This window comes from Rhinoraja longicauda, chromosome 2, assembly GCF_053455715.1.
Source record: "Rhinoraja longicauda isolate Sanriku21f chromosome 2, sRhiLon1.1, whole genome shotgun sequence".
Lineage (NCBI taxonomy): Eukaryota > Metazoa > Chordata > Chondrichthyes > Rajiformes > Arhynchobatidae > Rhinoraja > Rhinoraja longicauda.
In genome coordinates this window covers 99,166,180-99,172,179 of record NC_135954.1, presented here as the reverse complement: position 1 = coordinate 99,172,179, position 6,000 = coordinate 99,166,180, and positions in this window count along the sequence as shown.

Sequence of the window (6,000 nt, the reverse complement as noted above, 5' to 3'; positions counted from 1 at the left end):
TTTGTTTGTCAATTTCCAAATTAATTTTTAAAGTACTCTAGTTACCGATCAAAAATTGCATTACATGTCCACCACCGATTTTCCGGCAACTGATGGTCCGGCACCTCCTATAATCCGGATAAAATTATGACCGCACATTTGAAATCCCCCCTGGAAGTCTCCCTGAAAATGTGACGCCTCTGAGGTAGCCAATCTCGACCTCCTCTGGACTTCCGTGGCCGGTCTGCTGATCAGCGGGTTGAATTTGCCCCCTGCAGTCGGGGCTCTGGAACCCTGGCCCAGTCGGGGAAGGCGGATCCGTTCCCATACCCGACTTCCGAGGCCGACATCTTGGCCCCATACCGTCCGGTACTGTTCGACTCCTCATGGAGGCCTTGACCTATGTTGGTCGGCAAAACAGATAATCCGACAAGGCTCTGGAACCAAGTTTGTGGACCTATATAACTAAGGAAATCCATGTAATATAAATAGTGTCCCTAATTCATCAGTTACGTTATATCCAACATGTGGTATGGAAACACATGTAATTGCGTTACTAAAAAAAACACAATGTGCCGGAATAACTCAGAGGGCCAGGCAGCTTCTCTGGATGCATGTTCCTCCAATTTGTGTGTTTCTTCACTCTGGCACTGGAGGAGGCTCAAGACAGAAAGGTCTGTGCAGGAATGGGAAGGGGAGTTGAATGGCTAGCAGCCAGCAGGCCTTGGTGGACTGCGCTCGGCAATGTTGGTCATGTTGTCTACACATTGTCATAGAGGTATACAGCAAGGGAACAGGCCCTTTGGGCCAACTCATCCACGTTGACCAAGATGCCCCTTCTAGGCTATTCCCATTTGTCTGCGTTATTTCCCTCTAACTCCTTCCTATCCATATCTGTCATTTGTCTGCAAGGTGGACACAAAGTGCCGGAGCAACTCATCCTGTCAGGAAGCATCTCTGGAGAACATGGAGAGATGACGTTTTGGGTCCGGACCCTACTTCAGAGTGAAGCAGTTAATCCGGCACTTTGTGTCCTTTTGTACAAACCAGCATCTGCAGTTCCTAGTTTCTACCTGTACTTAACAGTATAACAGAGCTTTATTTATCATTCGGTACCGAAGTACCGAACGAAACTACATAGCAGTCATAGAAAAAAAGAACACAAGACACATAGCCCCAACACAAACGTCCATCACAGTGACTCCAAACACCCCCTCACTGTGATGGAGGCAACAAAACTTCCACTCTCTTCCCCACGCCCACGGACAGACAGCTCGTCCCCGACCGACCCGCACAGTCCCCGCAAGGGGATGGAAGTCCCCCCCGGCCGAATCGCACCGGGCGCTGAAATGTCTCGCGGCCGAGCCGGGCGATGAAAGGCCCCGCGACCAAGCCTTGCGCAGCTAAGTCCCGTGGTCGAGCCGCACCAGCGATGTAAAGTCCCGCAGCCGAGCCGCACCGGGCGATGTTAAGTCCCGCAGCCGAGCCGCACCGGGCGATGTAAAGTCCCGTGGTCGAGCCGTACCAGCGATGTAAAGTCCCGCAGCCGAGCCGCACCGGGCGATGGTAAGTCCCGCAGCCGAGCCGCACCGGGCGATGTAAAGTCCCGTGGTCGAGCCGCACCAGCGATGTAAAGTCCCGCAGCCAATCCGCACCGGGCGATGTAAAGTCCCGCGGCCGAGCCGCACTGGGCACTGTTAAGACCAGCGGCCAAGCCGCACCGGGCGATGTAAAGTCCAGCGGCCGAGCCGCACCGGGCGATGTTAGGCCCCGCAGCCGAGCCGCACCCCGCGCCGTGAGGAAGAGAAAAGTTTCCCCCACCCCCCCCCCCACACCACCACCCCCCACACATACACAACCAAAAAAAATACAAAAACCATCCCAACACCGACACACAACAAAATAAAAAGAAAAAAGACGAACAGACTGCTAGCGAGCCGCAGCCGTTAGGCGCCGCCACTTCCGCTTTGGTATCCCCGATGTAAAAGAGACCACATAGGAAGCACAGAATGCAGTCGTCGCAGTTTGAGGAGGTGTATGTGAGCCTCCGTCTAACTTGGAATGGCTGCTGGGGTCCCTTTCTCACCTGGAATAGCTGCTGGGATCCCTATCCTATCTGGAGAGGTTGGTGGGGTCCCAATCCCATCTGGATCCCTATCTCACCTGTAATGAGCTACTGGGGTCCCTGTCCCAACCGTAATGAGCTACTGGGGTCCCTGTCCCACCTGGAGTGTGCTACTGGGGTCCCGGTCCACCTGTAATGAGCTATTGGGGTCTCTGTCCCACCGGTAATGAGCTACTGGGGTCCCGGTCCACCTGTAATGAGCTACTGGGGTCTCTGTCCCACCTGTAATGAGTTACCCCAGGTCCCTGTCCCACCTGTAATGAGCTACTGGGGTCCCTGTCCACCTGTAATGAACTACTCGGGTCCCTGCCCACCTGTAATGAGCTACTGGGGTCTCTGTCCACCTATGGTGAGTCGTGAGGCGATGTGCGTTGAGGTAGACGTTTATTAGAAGACTAACAACCATGACAAAACCAACGCTGTAAACGACAAACAACCATGAATCTTACTGTCTCTCTTGGAGTTCTAAACCAGACTGCCTGGTTCCTTTACCTGCGCACCACCTCACCTCTTCTACCAATCAGAGGGTTCGATGGTCTGGACCAATCCCTGTGCCCCTACATGACCCCCCCCCCCCCAGAACCCTCGGTGCGTTGCCGGGCAGGTGCCCGGACCACCCGACCGGAGCGGGTGCGGAGAGGAGAGGGAGGCCCAACCGGGGGTGGGGACGGGGAAACCGGCACCGCGGGAGGAGGGGAAACTGACGGAGCCGGAGGCGGCAGTGGCAAAGCGACCGGGGGAAGAGGAGTCCCGAACGGGGGTAGCGAGGGGGAAAACTGCTGTACGGGAGCCGCGGCCGGAGGACGGCCCCGGCGAGGAGGTTGAGCCGCTGTGACGGGCTGGTCTGGGTCCAAATAGGCAGGCTTAAGGCGGGACACCGAGACGACCTCCTGTCGTGTGCCCACTTCCAACGTGAAGGCGACTGCCTTTCTTTACTACCCTGCACGGACCCTGGTAAACCGGCCGGAACGGGGGACAGTGGGCATCGATGCGTCGGAACACAAACTCACAGTCGCCCAAGGCCGCTGGGACATGTGAAGGGGGATCCCCGTGACGAGAAGCAGGGACCGGGGCCAGGGACCCCACCCGTGCTCGGAGTGAAGCTAAGAGTGCTGGCATGGAGGGAGGGAGGGTAGGACATTGAGGGAGAACGTCGCCTGGTACCCGTAGGGACGAGCCATAGACCAGTTCTGCCGAGGAAGCTCCGAGATCGTGCTTCGGAGCCTTGCGGATACCCAGGAGAACCCATGGGAGCTGGTCGGCCCAGTCGGGGCCGGACAGGCGGGCAGTGAGGGACGCTTTAAGCTGCCTGTGGAACCGCTCTACCATCCCGTTGGCCTGGGGGTGATAGGCGGTGGTTTGCTGTAATCGGGACCCGCACAGCTGAGTCAGAGCCACCCACAGGGACGAGGTGAATTGGGCGCCCCGGTCGGTAGTGATGACGTCCGGGACGCCGAAACGGGCAACCCAATTTAGTGCCAGAGCCCGAGCGCAGGAGGCTGCTGAGATGTCGGACAACGGAAGCGCCTCCAGCCACTGGGTGAACCGCTCGACTACCGTGAGGAGGTGGGTGTAGCCCCTGGAGTGTGGTAACGGGCCGACGAGATCCACATGGATGTGGAGGAATCGGACTGCGGGGACCGTGAACTGCTGGAAGCAGGTGGCCGCCTGGTCCCGCTTGGAGGTTTGACAAGGGATGCAGGAGCGGGACCAGGGACCAGGCGGCCACCTGCTTCCACAGCCCGTGCCAGACAAAGCGAGCCGCAACCAGAGCCGAAGTGGCCCGGATGGACGGATGTGCCAGGCCGTGAATGGTATAAAAAACCTGGCGCCGCATGGAAGTGGGCACTACCGGGCGGGCGCGTGGCAGAGAAATATCGCACCAGTGTTTGGTACGAGTGAGACCACAGGCTACCTGTGCCAAATGCAACCCCGAGGTGGTGTGGGGGTACAGGGAGGGGGTGTCTTCCAGGCACTGAGCCTCCGCGAGCTCCTGGAAATCCACCCCGGAACTTACCTCGGCAACTGGGGAAACCGCCGGTCTGGACAGGGCATCCGCCACGGCGTTTAGTTTACCCGCAATGTGCCGAACGTCGGTGGTAAATTCCGAAACGAAAGTGAGGTGTCTCTGCTGGCGGGCCGACCACGGATCGGAAACTTTCAAAAAAGCAAACGTCAGTGGCTTGTGGTCAGTGAAGGCCACGAAAAAGCGACCCTCTAAAAAATAGCGAAAATGACGGATCGCCAGGTAGAGGGCCAGGAGTTCCCGATCAAAGGCACTGTAAGCCATTTCGGGGCGAGTGAGCTGGCGGCTGAAAAACGCCAAAGGGTGCCAGAGACCGTTAACTTGCTGTTCTAAGACGCCTCCCACCGCCACGCCGGAGGCATCGACGGTGAGGGCGGTGGGGGCAGAGGAGCGCGGGTGGACGAGCATGGTGGCGTTCGCGAGGGCCAGCTTGGCCGCTGCGAAAGCCGCGTCGGCAGCAGGGGACCACACGAGCTCGGTGGGGTTACCCGCGAGGCATTGGAAAAGGGGGCGCATGATCCGAGCTGCCGCCGGGACGAATCGGTGGTAAAAATTGACCATTCCTACAAATTCTTGTAACCCTTTGATAGTGTCGGGGCGGGGAAAAGAGCGGATAGCAGCCACCTTCTCGGGCAAGGGAACGGCACCGGCCTGTGTGATCCGATGACCCAGGAAATCGACTGAGGATAGTCCGAATTGGCATTTGGACGGGTGTAGGATCAGACCGTGGTCCTGTAACCTTTGGAATATGGAGCGCAGGTGGGACCGGTGTTCGTGAGCTGACCGACTTGCCACGAGAATATCGTCCAGATATATGAACACAAAAGACATACCTCGACCCACATGATCCATGAGGCGTTGAAATGCCTGGGCGGCGTTTTTGAGGCCGAAAGGCATCCGCAGCCACTCAAAAAGCCTGAACGGGGTGATCGTGGCGGTCTTAGGGATGTCTGCAGGGCGAACCGGGATCTGGTGATACCCTCGGACTAAGTCCAGTTTTGAGCACCCCCAGGCTGGCGGAAAAATCTTGAATATGCGGGATCGGGTATCGGTCAGCCGTGGTGATGGCGTTCAGACGTCGGTAATCGCCACACGGTCTCCACCCCCCAGATGCTTTTGGGACCATGTGTACCGGTGAGGCCCACGGGCTGTCCGACGGGCGCACGATCCCCAGCCGTTCCAAAGTGAGGAACTGCCAGGTTATCAGGGGGTAGGCGTCGGGCTCGGGCGCAAACAGGCGGTCCCTCTGTGGGGATGAAGTGCACGACTCCATGCTTGGCGGCAGGTGTGTCGAAACGCTGGACTAGGAGCTCCGGGAATTCAGCGAGTATCGCAGCAAACGGGTCGGAGGTCGTGGTGACGGCCTGGACGGTCGGGCTGGATGACATGGAAACCGAAGGAGCGGGAGGGTCAACGCTACTGGACGATGGTTGCAGGCTCTTCCCGCGGACGTCAGGGATCAATGAGAAAGCCCAAAGGAAATCTGCTTCCAGGATTGCCTGGCCTACATCCGCGATGATGAAAGTCCAGTTGTAGGTCCTGGGACCAAAGGACAGGGACATGTCCCATGTTCCGTAGGTACGGACAGGGCTGCCGTTCACCGCAATGAGTGGGGGGCCGGTCTTACCTGATCGCGTTTCCTGGCAGGATGGAGGCACAATGCTGACGATCGCCCCGGTGTCCACGAGGAAAACGGTACCGGTGTGTTGCTCAGCAAGGTAGAGGCGATGATTCTGGCCGGTCCCAACCGTTTATGAAAGAAACACCAGCCGCGCTGGTGTGTTTCTATGTCGCGGGCCTGTTTCAAAATGGCTGCCGTCGACGTAGCAGTTTGGCGGGTTTTTTGAAAAGTGGCGGGCGGATGGGCGCC